At 45.9% G+C, this 16,076-nt stretch overlaps 1 long non-coding RNA gene and 1 pseudogene across 1 annotated transcript; both read left to right on the forward strand.

The window, feature by feature from the left end:
- Positions 1-16,076, forward strand: part of LOC141240302 (uncharacterized) — a 63,514-nt pseudogene that overhangs the window by 37,407 nt on the left and 10,031 nt on the right.
- Positions 2,064-3,829, forward strand: LOC141240304 (uncharacterized). Its single transcript, XR_012305561.1, has 3 exons — positions 2,064-2,132; positions 3,110-3,256; positions 3,386-3,829. It is a non-coding gene; the product is annotated as an uncharacterized lncRNA (long non-coding RNA).

Consider the following 16,076-nt stretch of genomic DNA (forward strand, 5'->3'; position numbering starts at 1 on the left):
GTCTACAAATGGATACCTTAAAACCATAAAAATAGAGTTACAAAAACAAGATACTGTCCCTTGTTCACCAATTTATTAGAAAATATGGATCCCCCGCAGGTCCGACATAGTTCAGCTCTTCCCATGACGTTCCCTGAATCCGTTGATAAAAGTGTATGGAGAGTCTCCATAGGCTTTTAGCAGCCGCTACTCCCGGTTCCTGCTGCACTCTGAGACCCGGCGGCTCTGCACAGCAGTGACTTCAGTAACTATACTGCTTATCAGAGTCGCCGGGTCACACTGTCCTCTGTTAGACCTGGCGACTCTGATGAGCAGTATAGTTACCAATGTCACCGCTGTTCAGAGCTGCCAAGTCTCGCAGGGCGAAGCGGGACCCAGGAGTGACTGCTGCTAAAAACCTATGGAGACTCAGAACAAATCTCCATAGGCTTTTATCGACGGATTCGGGGAACGTTGTGGGAAGCACTGGATTACATTGGACCTGTTATTTTCTAATAAATTGTTGAATGAGAGACAGTGTCTTGTTTTTGTTTCTCTCTTTTTATGTTTTTTTGGGTATCCATTTGTGGACTACGTTGGATTCAGTGGACTACGTCAGACCTGCATGTTTTTTTTGTGTTTTTTAATAAATTTGTGAACCAGGAAAAGTGTTGGGAAATGTTTATTCAGATGAAGTATTTTTTGTTTTTATTTTTGATTGCTGCGTCAGTAATGGGAGTGTCTTATAGACACCGCTTCATTACTACCATCAGAGCTTGATGCCAGCTGTGATTTGTGACAAATTACAGCTGACATCAACCCCAAGACACTTTACACTGATTGTCAATGCATCAGGGAAATTGGGAAGAGCAAAGGCAAAATGCCATAATTGGTGCATCTCATATACTTCTGGTATATTTAAGCTGGGAAGGGCCCAATAACCAGGGACCTTCCCAATCTGATATCAGCTCTCTGCTGTATGCTTTACCTTTGCTGGTTACAAAAATAGGGAGGGGTGGGCACATCATTATTTTTAATTATTTATTTATTAGGTTAAACAAGGGTAAACGGCCATTAATGCCATTGGAAAGGCTGTAAAGGGTGAGAATTTATACAGTACAGACCAAAAGTTTGGACACACCTTCTCATTTAAAGATTTTTCTGTATTTTCATGACTATGAAAATTGTACATTCACACTGAATGCATCAAAACTATGAATTACCACATGTGGAATTATATACTTAACAAAAAAGTGTGAAACAACTGAAAATATGTCTTATATTCTAGGTTCTTCAAAGTAGCCACCTTTTGCTTTGATAACTGCTTTGCACACCCTTGGCATTCTCTTGATGAGTTTCAAGAGGTAGTCACCGGAAATGGTCTTCAAACAATCTTGAAGGAGTTCCCAGAGATGCTTAGCACTTGTTGGCCCTTTCTGCGGTCCAGCTCACCCAAACTATCTCGATTGGGTTCAGGTCTGGTGACTGTGGAGGCCAGGTCATCTAGCGTAGCCCCCCATCACTCTCCTTCTTGGTCAAATAGCCCTTACACAGCCTGGAGGTGTGTTTGGCGTCATTGGTCTGTACTGTATATGTAGGGGGGTTGTGAAATTATATGTAGGAAATCTATTATCTATCATCTCTCTAACTTCATTCTATCATCTATCGATATCTGTACATAACATTGTTTTCTTAGTTTTGTAATCAGCTTTAGGTTACATAGAGGATTATAGTAAGTAAAAGACGATGTTAATGACGCATTGTAAATGGATGCAGGCGAGAAAAAGATGAACGGGATGAACATCGGAGCGATTTATAATCTGCTGATGTGAACGATCCCTTATCTGGACTCTGAATATAGTCTATCAAGGCTGCCCTCCCTGGAAGGGGTTAAACATACGAGATTTCAGCATTTTAGCTCCTGGCATGAAGTGGATAGCACAATCATATGCCGCCATATAGTAGACGTCCGGGAACTGGTGATAATCACCTCATGTGTCCTCTATTTGTCTCCAGGAAAATCCCACGTTCACACTGTGCATCCACTGAGGCCCCTGATCATGTGACCCCTGACTCCTCCCCTCCTGTGACCTCATCACAGGTCCTGTGCGCACACAGCAGCCATATATGTGGTGGCGGCTCTGCAGGTGGAGGTATGTGGAGACCCCCATTACTGGGGCAGGGGGCATTAACCCCTTCAGCACGGAGGCTCTTTGGGGGTCTCTGTGTGGTGTGAACAGTGAGGTAACAGCTGTGGGCAGAATGCGGCTTCGCTGGTTCCCGTCCACATTAGATCCCTTCAGACGACTGCAGGATGAAGGACAGAAGCCCAGAGACGTCCTCACACAATGGCCGTTCCTTCTCTCCTAGTTCCCGCACAGTGATGTAGATACTGGTGATAATCGCCCCCATATTCTCTTTATTCCTCCGGTGCGATGGATTTACCCTCAGGTTCAGCAATGCTCCTCCGCCATCTCTCCTCCACCTCAGCTATTTACCCTTTCAATGCCACAAAACTGAACGTTCTTACAGTCCCCATTGTGTTCTCTTAGGAAATGTGTGGAATCGTTGGAGGGGTTAATGGCCGCGGGATTAGTGGGGTCTCCTATGTGCTCATTAATTCTCTGCCTTATTTACGGGAGGAGCAGCCGACATATCTGACATTACATCCCAGACACTGAATACCATATGCTACAAATTCACTGCTGCAGGCGATCCATTGTTTAATGAAATGTTTTTATTTAATGTGATTAAACCTATTTCTTGTGTTCGGCATATTTACATGGTGAACATTCATCAATGCCGCATTGGTGAAAACCCAGAGGTGTAAGGCAGGTTCTCGTTATCGGCTTCTCTTGGCATTAAACCAGGAGACAGGAGTTGTGAAAGGGTCGGGGCCGAGAACAAACAACCATCTCGTGAGAAACGTATTCAGCTGCCGACTCCAAGGAAGAAACTGCTTGTTGTCTGTGGCCTAAAATATAAAGGTTTTATTACTAGATGTAAAGAAGAAAACTAAATACTGTAAAATAATAAATCTCCTCATATGTTTCCCCTTATTATCTCCAGTAATTGTATTATTACACAGGATTTTTATGATTTTACATCGGCTCATCTTCTTCTCGTTCAGGTCCGTACAATATCGGATCCTGTCAATGAAGATCTATATAAGAGAATTTTCCTTACGGACCCATCAAATATGGATATGGACAGAGAGAAGATGGCGGAGAGGATATTACACCTCACCCTAGAGATCCTCTTCCGGCTTACTGGAGAGGTGAGAGATTCTGATGACGTCACATTACATCATTCTTATCTATGGGAATAACAGATGGACAGAACTGGAGAGGTGAGGACTCTGGAAATGTCTGTAGTGAGATTTATTAATGTGTCTCTCCATAACCAGGATTACACAGTAGTGAAGAAGACCTCTAGTGAGCGCTGTCAGGACCCTGTGTCTGAGGGATGGGGAAGACCCCTGAGCCCAATCACAGGACCTCCACCTCCCCCCTGATACATGAGGACATCAATGACCAGAAGATCCTAGAACTCACCTACAAGATGATTGAGCTGCTGACTGGAGAGGTGACACTGCTGGGAATGCTGGGACATTATACAGTAACGCTATGGAGGGATCGAGGGGATGACGGTATCATTGTATGTGTCAGGTTCCTATAAGGTGTCAGGATGTCTCTGTCTATTTCTCCATGGAGGAGTGGGAGTATTTAGAAGGACACAAAGATCATAGAATCATAGAATGGTAGAGTTGGAAGGGACCTCCTGGGTCATCTGGTCCAACCCCCTGCTCAAAGCAGGATTCACTAAATCATCTCAGACAGATGTCTGTCCAGCCTCTGTTTGAAGGCGTCCATTGAAGGGGAACTCACCACCTCTCATGGCAGCCTGTTCCACTCATTAATCACCCTAACTGTCAAAAAGTTTTTTCTAATATCTAATCTGTGTCTCCTCCCATTTAGTTTCATCCCATTGCTTCTAGTCTTTCCTTGTGCAAATGAGAATAAAGATGATCCTTCTACAATGTGACAGCCCTTGACATATTTGTAGACAGCTATTAAGTCTCCTCTCAGTCTTCTTTTTTGAATGAATATAGGGACGTCATGATGGAGGTTCCCCAGCCCCTCACATCACCAGGTAATTGACAGGGCTAAATACACACGGCCTATAATTATCTGTATGTAAAGAATGAATTCAGTCCCTATATGTGTTTCCTCCAGATCTATCCAGTAAGAGGACAACACCAGAGAGATGTCCCCGTCCTCTTCTTCCACAGGACTGTAAAAAAGAAGATCCCAATGTTCCTCAGAATCATCAGGTAGATGGAGAGAAGGTGTCATGAGATCTCCCCTATGATGTGTAGACGGCTGTGAAGGTCTTGTGCTCAGTCTTGTTTTATCCACCTGTATTATATATTTTATACTTGTGTAATGAGAACGGTGGAGATGGCAGGATTAGAGCTGATCATAGATGTGACTTCTCCTTCTGTCTGTGACTTTTACAATATTTGTTTCAGGGTGAAGATCTGACCCATATTAATACTACAGAGACATATGTGAGGGGTGATGAGCGGTGTAAAGAGGAGATTCCTACATATGACTACCCAGGTGAGTAGTAACCACTAAATGCAGAGAAGTCACAGATTCTTCTCAGTCACCGGCTGTGGCTGCTTTATCGGTGGTGTAGTCCGGCCATATCACAATCGTGTAATCACCATTTTGCCTCTAGACCACAACATTCTCCTCCACCAAAAACTGTTCAAATGACTTTGGGCAATGGAAGCCCTTTCTGTGCTGCTGAATGTTCTCATATGGTCCCTACAAGACCAGGTCCAGTCTTTCTGACCAAACTTCACTTTTATGATCGACAACATTAAATGTGCAGTGAGGGCCAAGTGTGAATTTCTGTACAATAACAACAGAGTTTCCCTTTTACTTTTCAATTTCTTTTAAAATTGACTGACTTCTAACAGGATTGCGATAAACTACATAAAAAACATTACACATGTGCCATGATACAGTGGGGGAAATAAGTATTTGATCCCTTGTTGGTTTTGTAAGTTTGCCCACTGACAAAGACATGAACAGTCTATAATTTTAAGGGTAGGTTAATTTTAACATTCAGAGATAGAATATCCAAACAAAAATCAAGAAAATCACATAGTATAAATTAGATATTTTTTTTCATTTTGCAGTGAGAAGTATTTGATCCCTCTGGCAAACAACACCTAATATTTGGTGGCAAAACCCTTGTTGGCAAGCACAGCAATAAGACGTTGTTTGTAGTTGATGATGAGGGTTGCGCACATGTCAGGAGGAGTTTTGGTCCACTCCTCTTTGCAGATCATCTCTAAATCATTCAGATTGTGATGCTGTCACTTGGCAACTCGGAGCTTCAACTCCCTCCATAAGTTTTCTATGGGATTAAAGTCTGGAGACTGGCTAGACCACTCCATGACCTTAATGTGCTTCTTTTTGAGCCACTCTTTTTGTTGCTTTGGCTGCATGTTTTAGGTCATTGCCTTGCTGGATGACCCAGCCACGATCCATTTTAAATGTCCTGGTGGAGGGAAGGAGGTTGTCACTCAGGATTTTACGGTTCATGGCTCCATCCATTCTCCCTTTGATGCGGTGAAGTAGTCCTGTGCCTGCAGGAGATGTGGTGGCATGGCTCGAGCCCTGGTTTCATGGATTCACTCCACGTCATAAATTCCATTACATTTTCAAGGAATTCAGATTCCTGCACAATCTCTCCTGAAATGAGGGCACTAATAGTTTCTCTACTCTTCTGCTCAGGACTCATCATACCTCCAATGGTCCACCATAAATGAGTGCAACTCTGGTTTAGTGTTTGCGTTCTCCGCTCATACATACGTTCTTGTTGAGGATGTAACATGTTTTTTTCTTCTATGTCTTTTTTTTACAGGTTCATTCTGTATGATAGTTTGATTGTGGTGGGATCATCCGGCCATTCTTATATGAGTCTGTAACACCCTGGTAGTCTATAAAAAAGATCTCCATTGCCTCTTCCAAATGTCCGATATCTAAATTTAAGACTCCTCAGCTCTGCACTATTATAAATATTTCTATTTAAATGTCTAATATTTCTTCTTGAATCACGTCTGATAGAAAATATTGTCCTTTACATTTTTTACTGATGGAGACTGTTGAGTTTGATCATTTCAGTAGATGTGTTATTTTCTATACTCAGTTTTTGACTACAGCAGTTATTTCCCCCTAATACTCTGATTTAACCCCTTCCCGCAGACAGTTTTGTGTTCCCAATCAGGGACCATTTTTCAAATCTGACGTGTGTCACTTTACAATGGGTACGGAAAGTATTCAGACTCCTTTAAATTTTTCACTCTTTGTTTTATTGCAGCCATTTGGTAAATTCTAAAAAGTTATTTTTTTTCTCATTAAAGTACACTCTGCACCCCATCTTGACTGAAAAACCCCCAGAAATGTAGACATTTTTGCAAATTTATTAAAAAAGAAAATATCACAGACCAAATGAGAATCATTAGCTCAAAGGAACTGCCCAAGGAGCTCAGAGACAGAATTGTGGCAAGGCACAGATCTTGCCAAGGTTACAAAAGAAGTCTTCCAAGACCTGGCCTTCCAGTCAGGGCCGGCTCCAGGTTTTTGTGGGCCCTGGGCGAAAGAGTCTCAGTGGGCCCCTTTAACACATACATGATTCATGATGCACAGATACCGCAGAGAAAGATATATATATATACATATACAGTACAGACCAAAAGTTTGGACACACCTTCTCATTTTAAAGATTTTTCTGTATTTTCATAACTATGAAAATTGTACATTCACACTGAAGGCATCAAAACTATGAATTAACACATGTGGAATTATATACTTAACAAAAAAGTGTGAAACAACTGAAAATATGTCTTATATTCTAGGTTCTTCAAAGTAGCCACCTTTTGCTTTGATGACTGCTTTGCACACTCTTGGCATTCTCTTGATGAGCTTCAAGAGGTAGTCACCGGAAATGGTTTTCTCTTCACAGGTGTGCCCTGTCAGGTTTAGTAAGTGGGATTTCTTGCCTTATAAATGGGGTTGAGACCATCAGTTGTGTTGTGCAGAAGTCTGGTGGATACACAGCTGATAGTCCTACTGAATAGACTGTTAGAATTTGCATTATGGCAAGAAAAAAGCAGCTAAGTAAAGAAAAACAAGTGGCCATCATTATTTTAAGAGATGAAGGTCAGTCAGTCCGAAAAATTGAGAAAAGTTTGAAAGTGTCCCCAAGTGCAGTTGCAAAAACCATCAAGCGTTACAAAGAAACTGTCTCACATGAGGACCACCCCAGGAAAGGAAGACCAAGAGTCACCTCTGCTTCTGAGGATAAGTTTATCTGAGTCACCAGCCTCAGAAATCACAGGTTATCAGCAGCTCAGATTAGAGACCAGGTCAATGCCACACAGAGTTCTAGCAGCAGACACATCTCTACAACAACTGTTAAGAGGAGACTTTGTGCAGCAGGCCTTCATGGTAACATAGCTGCTAGGAAACCACTGCTAAGGACAGGCAACAAGCAGAAGAGACTTGTTTGGGCTAAAGAACACAAGGAATGGACATTAGACCAGTGGAAATCTGTGCTTTGGTCTGATGAGTCCAAATTTGAGATCTTTGGTTCCAACCACCGTGTCTTTGTGAGATGCAGAAAAGGTGAACGGATGGACTCTACATGCCTGGTTCCCATGGAGCATGGAGGAGGAGGTGTGATGGTGTGGGGGTGCTTTGCTGGTGACACTGTTGGGGATTTATTCAAAATTGAAGGCATACTGAACCAGCATGGCTACCACAGCATCTTGCAGCAGCATGCTATTCCATCCGGTTTGCGTTTAGCTGGACCATCATTTATTTTTCAACAGGACAATGACCCCAAACACACCTCCAGGCTGTGTAAGGGCTATTTGACCAAGAGGGAGAGTGATGGGGTGCTACTCCAGATGACCAGGCCTCCGCAGTCACCAGACCTGGACCCAATCGAGATGGTTTGGGGTGAGCTGGACCACAGATTGAAGGCAAAAGGGCCAACAAGTGCTAAGCATCTCTGGGAACTCCTTCAAGATTGTTGGAAGACCATTTCCGGTGACTACCTCTTGAATCTCATCAAGAGAATGCCAAGAGTGTGCAAAGCCGTCATCAAAGCAAAAGGTGGCTACTTTGAAGAACCTAGAATATAAGACATATTTTCAGTTGCTTCACACTTTTTTGTTAAGTATATAATTCCACATGTGTTAATTCATAGTTTTGATGCCTTCAGTGTGAATGTACAATTTTCATAGTCATGAAAATACAGAAAAATCTTTAAATGAGAAGGTGTGTCCAAACTTTTGGTATGTACTGTATATATATATATATATATATATATATAGTACAATGCCACAGATTTCACTTCTTACATTACATGAGCGATATTTATAGTAAATTCTACAAAAGCTCAGAAACCAGTTAATCCTTGCAGCGCACAGTGCAGACTGGACAGTATAGTCCTCCATACAGTATTATGGGCCCCATATAACGCTCCATGCAGAATACTGGCCCCCATATAACGCTCCATGCAGAATACTGGCCCCCATATAACGCTCCATGCAGAATTCTGGCCCTCATATAATGCTCCATACAGTATACTGGCCCTCATATAACGCTCCATACAGGATACTGGCCCCCATATAGCGCTCCATGCAGAATACTGGCCCTCATATTATGCTCCATACAGCATACTGGCCCTCATATAACGCTCCATACAGGATACTGGCCCCCATATAGCGCTCCATGCAGAATACTGGCCCTCATATAACGCTCCATACAGGATACTGGCCCCCATATAGCGCTCCATGCAGGCTGTGCCCCCTTCACCTAATGCCCCATGCAGGCTGTCCGCCCGACACACACAATGCCCCCTGCAGGATGTCACTTCCTTCCCCCACATAATGCCCCATGCAGGATGTCACTCCCCCCCATATAATGCCCCATGCAGGCTGTCCCCCCCCACACACACACATAATGCCCCATGAAGGCTGTTCCCCCCCACATAATGCCCCATGCAGCAGCCACACATAGATACACACACGGCACACCATTAAGTATAGCCCTCCAGTCCCCTCCTATAGCAGCTGCAGAGCAGACAGACTAGGCATGCCTAGGAGGGGACTGGAGGGCTATACTTAATGGTGTGCAGTATGCGTATCTATGTGTGGCTGCACTGGCCGGTCCCTTCTTCTGGCACGGTCTGACCCACTGGTGCCATTCCATTTCCACTATGTGGAGACTGTCACTGGGTGAATTACTGCCATTGCTCCTCCTGTCAGCACACTGCAGTATAAACAGGAAGCCCTGTCTGTGAGAAATGGCAGAGAAGGAATGGAACGGGTAGGGATGTTGGTGATGGTGAGTCAGAGTCAGACCATTAAGTATAGCCCTCCAGTCCCCTCCTATAGCAGCTGCAGAGCAGTCAGGCACCATCATGCGGCATGCCTACCTCTGCCCTGCCTGCTGCCCCTTCCTTCTCTGCTATTCCACACAGTCAGACAGGATTTCCTCAGATACTGCAGACAGTGCTGTGCTTAGTAGTATTGTGTGTGCTGCTGTGCTAAGTAGTATTGTGTGTGCTGCTGTGCTTAGTAGCAGTGTGTGTGCTGTTGTGCTTAGTAGTATTGTGTGTGCTGCTGTGCTTAGTAGCAGTGTGTGTGCTGCTGTGCTTAGTAGCAGTGTGTGTGCTGCTGTGCTTAGTAGTAGTGTGTGTGCTGATGTGCTTAGTAGCAGTGTGTGTGCTGCTGTGCTTAGTAGCAGTGTGTGTGCTGCTGTGCTTAGTAGCAGTGTGTGTGCTGCTGTGCTTAGTAGTAGTGTGTGTGCTGCTGTGCTTAGTAGCAGTGTGTGCGCTGATGTGCTTAGTAGTAGTGTGTGCGCTGCTGTGCTTAGTAGTAGTGTGTGTGCTGCTGGGCTTAGTAGCAGTGTGTGTGCTGCTGTGCTTAGTAGTAGTGTGTGTGCTGCTGTGCTTAGTAGCAGTGTGTGTGCTGCTGTGCTTAGTAGTAGTGTGTGTGCTGCTGTGCTTAGTAGCAGTGTGTGCGCTGATGTGCTTAGTAGCAGTGTGTGCGCTGATGTGCTTAGTAGTAGTGTGTGCGCTGCTGTGTTTAGTAGCAGTGTGTGTGCTGCTGTGCTTAGTAGCAGTGTGTGCTGCTGTGCTTAGTAGTAGTGTGTGCGCTGCTGTGCTTAGTAGCAGTGTGTGCGCTGCTGTGCTTAGTAGCAGTGTGTGCGCTGCTGTGCTTAGTAGTAGTGTGTGTGCTGCTGTGCTTAGTAGCAGTGTGTGTGCTGCTGTGCTTAGTAGTAGTGTGTGTGCTGCTGTGCTTAGTAGCAGTGTGTGCGCTGATGTGCTTAGTAGCAGTGTGTGTGCTGCTGTGCTTAGTAGTAGTGTGTGTGCTGCTGTGTTTAGTAGCAGTGTGTGTGCTGCTGTGCTTAGTAGCAGTGTGTGCTGCTGTGCTTAGTAGTAGTGTGTGCGCTGCTGTGCTTAGTAGTAGTGTGTGCGCTGCTGTGCTTAGTAGCAGTGTGTGTGCTGCTGTGCTTAGTAGCAGTGTGTGCGCTGCTGTGCTTAGTAGTAGTGTGTGCGCTGCTGTGCTTAGTAGTAGTGTGTGTGCTGCTGTGTTTAGTAGCAGTGTGTGTGCTGCTGTGCTTAGTAGTAGTGTGTGCTGCTGTGCTTAGTAGTAGTGTGTGCGCTGCTGTGCTTAGTAGTAGTGTGTGCGCTGCTGTGCTTAGTAGTAGTGTGTGCGCTGCTGTGCTTAGTAGTAGTGTGTGCGCTGCTGTGCTTAGTAGTAGTGTGTGTGCTGTTGTGCTTAGTAGCAGTGTGTGTGCTGCTGTGCTTAGTAGCAGTGTGTGTGCTGCTGTGCTTAGTAGCAGTGTGTGCGCTGATGTGCTTAGTAGTAGTGTGTGCGCTGCTGTGCTTAGTAGTAGTGTGTGTGCTGATGTGCTTAGTAGCAGTGTGTGTGCTGCTGTGCTTAGTAGCAGTGTGTGTGCTGCTGTGCTTAGTAGCAGTGTGTGCGCTGCTGTGCTTAGTAGTAGTGTGTGCGCTGCTGTGCTTAGTAGTAGTATGTGTGCTGTTGTGCTTAGTAGCAGTGTGTGTGCTGCTGTGCTTAGTACAGTGTGTGTGCTGCTGTGCTTAGTAGCAGTGTGTGCGCTGATGTGCTTAGTAGTAGTGTGTGCGCTGCTGTGCTTATTAGTAGTGTGTGCGCTGCTGTGCTTAGTAGTAGTGTGTGCGCTGCTGTGCTTAGTAGTAGTGTGTGCGCTGCTGTGCTTAGTAGTAGTGTGTGCGCTGCTGTGCTTAGTAGTAGTGTGTGTGCTGCTGTGCTTAGTAGTAGTGTGTGCGCTGCTGTGCTTAGTAGTAGTGTGTGCGCTGCTGTGCTTAGTAGTAGTGTGTGTGCTGCTGTGCTTAGTAGTAGTGTGTGTGCTGCTGTGCTTAGTAGTAGTGTGTGTGCTGCTGTGCTTAGTAGTAGTGTGTGTGCTGCTGTGCTTAGTAGTAGTGTGTGTGCTGCTGTGCTTAGTAGTAGTGTGTGTGCTGCTGTGCTTAGTAGTATTATGTGTGCTGCTGTGCTTAGTAGTAGTGTGTGTGCTTCTGTGCTTAGTAGTATTGTGTGTGCTTCTGTGCTTAGTAGTAGTGTGTGTGCTGCTGTGCTTAGTAGTATTATGTGTGCTGCTGTGCTTAGTAGTAGTGTGTGTGCTGCTGTGCTTAGTAGTATTGTGTGTCTGCTGCTGTGTTGAGTTGACTTAGACAGATATATAGTATAGTCAAGTTATGTCTTTCTATTTATAGATTATAGATCCATGATGATGCATGTGACTATCACTGTGACATCATGTATCCATAGATAGAAAGACATTGATAAGAGTAAGACGTGCACAGAGAAAGTTACCTGCGGTTGGTGGCAGTGTGTGGTGGCTGGCTGTGGCTGGCTGGCTGTGGCTGGCTGGCTGTGGCTGGCTGTGGCTGGCTTTTGGTTTCCGAGGAGCACGAGCTCGGAGGAGGGACCCAGTCAGAAGGCAGTGCAGCTGCGGTAGGAATAGATGGTGCACAGCACTGCCACCATCTGGCTGGATGTCTGCAGCGCTGAGCACTCAATAGCCGGAGGAGAGAGGAAGCTAAGGATGCATCTGCCTGCCGGCGGTAACCCAGGACGCTGCGGGCAGCGCTCACATAGCAACCGAGGTGAGTGCGGGCCCCCCGCTGTCCAGAAGAGGATCTGCCACCCGGCAGTAACCAAGGACGCTGCGGGCACTACCGCAGCGCCTCTCACACACATGACACATAGTGATAGATTAGCAAGCAGCCCAGATGAGTGGGCCCCCCTTTCTGTCCAGGGCCCCGGCACTTGCCCGGGTGCGCCGGGTGGTGACGCCGGCCCTGCTTCCAGCCAAACTGAGCAATCGTGGGAGAAGAGCCGTGGTGAGAGAGGTAAAGAAGAACCCCAATATCACTTTGCCTGAACTGTAGAGATGCAGTAGGGAGATGGGAGAAAGTTCCACAAAGTCAACTATCACTGCAGCCCTCCACCAGTCGGGCCTTTATGGCAGAATGGCCAACGGGACCCTCTCCTCAGTGCAAGACATATGAAAACCCGCATAGAGTTTGCTCAAAAACACATGAAGGACTCCCAGACTATGAGAAATAAGATTCTCTGGTCTGATGAGACGAAGATAGAACTTTTTGGTGATAATTCTAAGCGGTATGTGTGGAGTAAACCAGGCACTGCTCATCACCTGCCCAATACAATCCCAACAGTGAAACATGGAGGTGGCAGCATCATGCTATGGTGGTGTTTTTCAGGTACAGAGACAGGACGACTGGTTGCAATTGAAGGAAACATGAATGCGGCCAAGTACAGAGATATTCTGGATGAAAACCTCTTCCAGAGTGCTCTGGACCTCAGACTTGGCCGAAGGCTCACCTTCCAACAAGGCAATGACCCTAAGCACACAGGTAAAATAACAAAGAAGTGGCTTCAGAACAAGTCTGTGACCATTCTTGACTGGCCCAGCCAGAGCCCTGACCTAAACCCAATTGAGCATCTCTGGAGAGACCTGAAAATGGCTGTCCACCAACGTTCACCATCCATGGAACTGGAGAGGATCTCACTGAAGTTACTGGTTCAAGGGCCGCTCTTGCTGCAGTGAGTCATTCTTCCCTGCTCTTCAGCATGAGCTGTCGCATCATGCCACCATTCATGCTCAAGAACACATGTTGCACAGATGGATTACGGCGTGGGACACTATGGATTCTTCCCACATGGGATAGATGAGGGATATGGTTGTTTTTTTATTTTTGTTTTTTTACATGGGACAATGGCTTGGGGATTAGGTGTTAGGTGAGTATATGTAACGGGGCTGGGTGGTGGAACCTCTGTGCCTTGGAACAAGGAGGGACCCCGAGGGGGAGGTGCTATTCTGGGGATGACCTTGTAATAGAGCAGGTGGCTCCCACGGGTCAGATAGCTGGGACTGACCGGTGTAGCGGGTGGACACAACGGGTAGGTATCAGTCTCTGGGTGAGTAGACGGTTGGTCACGGTACGTGACGGAAGAAGTCTCTTTAGCTGGCAGGCGGGTGGTCACGAGAAGTGACGGAAGAGCAGGTAAGAGTTTCTTGGCTGGCAGGCAGTTGGTCACGGCAAGTGACGGCTGAGCAGGTAAGAGTCTCTTGGCTGGCAGGCAGGTGGTCACGGGAAGTGGCGGCAGAACGGGTAAGAGTCTCTTGGCAGGCAGGCAGGTGGTCACGGCAAGTGACGGCTGAGCGGGTAAGAGTCTCTTGGCAGGCAGGCAGGTGGTCACGGCAAGTGACGACTGAGCAGGTAAGAGTCTCTTGGCAGGCAGGTGGTCACGGCAAGTGACGGCTGAGCCTCCAGGAAGGCTAGCAGGCGGGTAGCAGGTGAGCGCTCCCAGGTGAGCGGGCTAGCAGGTACAGCAGGTAGCAGGCAGGTAACTGGCGGGTGCTTCCTGGTCCACATTTGGACTTGCCCATAGACAGACTGGCGGATGCAGGAGACAGACTGTCGGGCTGAAGAGACAACAAGCAGGCAGACAGGACTGGTAGTCAGGCTGGCAACGGGACCAGAGGGCTGAAGCAGAGGTGAGTATGCTTTGCAACAACTTTGCTCGGGCACCTCCATTTTGGAGGAGGTGCCTTATATATGGGAAGTCCTCCGGCTGTTGGCCGGGGACTCCTTAGGACGGCGCACGCAGTCCCTTTAAGAGAGGGGGACCGCGCGCCCTAAGCACAGTGCCCGGGAAGGAGCGCGCGCCGGCAGCAGCGAGGAAAGGAGCGCTGGAGGACACCGCGCGCTGAACAGGAAGGTGAGAGGGACGGCGTCTCTGCCTAGCAGAGGGCAGAGACGCCAATGCTACAGTATAAATTTGCTTTTTTATTTTTGTTTTTTTGAACAGGACATTGGCTTCAATGGATTAGGTGAGTATAACTGTCTTTTTATCTTTAAATAAATGTGTTAAAAATTGCTAAAATATATTTATTTCTGTATATTGTAATAGAGAACTTTTTATTAGATGCGATTGTTTAAAGAATATATCACAATATTCTTATAGGAAAATGTAGCGGTTTATCCTTGGATTGTTCATTATAAATTATTGCAGTAGTTACATAAAATAGGTGAAATAGTTACAAAGTGATTGTCCATTATTAGCTTATTAGTTTAGATTCACCCATCTTTTCCCGGGATCCTGGATGATAGGTTGCATCTGTCTGTGTCCAGCACGTGCTTCAGGATGACACCATGCATCTGGGCCTTGTCAGCTGTTTCTTCAGCATGGGGATCCTACGACTGAGCTGTGTAGTGTAGAATGGAAAGAGAGCCGCTCCCTATGTCTTACAGGGGTTATATAGGCCCCTCATAGCATCTGCTCTTTATATATGGCACTAACTTACACTGAGCTAAGATTAGCACTTTGTGATGTCAGCAAAAGATCCTTGCACGATGGTTGATGCAATCTTATGCAATGTATGGATACAGAATAAAAATTAATATCCATATTTAATATTTAACACTAATAAAGGATTTTTTTCTGGCTGTTTTTTTCAAAACTTACTATGGGGTTACAAATGGGGGCGTCTTATAGGTGCCTCTCCATTACTAACTCCTGGGCTTCATGTCAGCTACCAATACAAGGCAGACATCAACCGCAACCAAGTTACCCCATTTGCCACAGCACAAGGGCAAGTGGGAAGAGCAAGGCTTAGCACCAAAATTGGCACATTGTATTGATGCCCCATTTCTGGGGCAGCTGAGAGCTGATCTTATTAGCCTCGGGGGAGGAAGGAGGGGGCAGTATCTATGGCTCCTTACCTGGCTAGTAATATCAGCCCACAGCTGTCTGTTTAGCCTTTGCTGGTTAATATTTCTAGGAGGACCCTACATCAATTTTTTTCTGGGGTTCCTCTGTAATCTAGCTAGTAAATGCTAATCAAACAGCTGTGGGCTGTTATTAATAGCCAGGGAACATTTTTGGCTACTGGCCCCTTCCCTCGCTAGTAATATCAGCCGCCAGTGGTCGGCTTTCCCTCTGCTGGTTATAAAAATGACGCTGGAGCCCACGTCATCTTTTTTTTATTTAAAGGGAATCTGTCACCCCCTGGGAGTTATCAGACCTCTAATATGGGCATCCAGGTTATAGAAATGTAAATCTATACTTATCTGTATGTCCCATATCAGAGCTCTGATAGCAGAGAAATATATTTTTATTAAATCATTTTCCTGAGCTTGGGCCCTGTGACGTACAGGGGCGGGCAGGGGAGCAGGGAAATATTTAAATTAGGCATATGGGCAGGCATTTCTTGGCGTCCCCTGATGCCATGCTCAGGAAAACTGATTTAATAAAAGGATATTTCTCTGCTATCAGACCTCTGATATGGGACATACAGGTAAGTATAGATTTACATTTCTATAACCTGTATGCCCATATTAGAGGTCTGATACCTCCCAGGGGGTGACAGATTCCCTTTAATTCTTCATTTTACACTGGATGTACTCAGCTGGGGCTGAATACAACTCCCTTCATTGAC

Source organism: Phyllobates terribilis, unplaced genomic scaffold, assembly GCF_046119375.1.
Source record: "Phyllobates terribilis strain yellow unplaced genomic scaffold, ASM4611937v1 Scaffold_831__1_contigs__length_621364, whole genome shotgun sequence".
Classification (NCBI taxonomy): Eukaryota; Metazoa; Chordata; class Amphibia; order Anura; family Dendrobatidae; genus Phyllobates; species Phyllobates terribilis.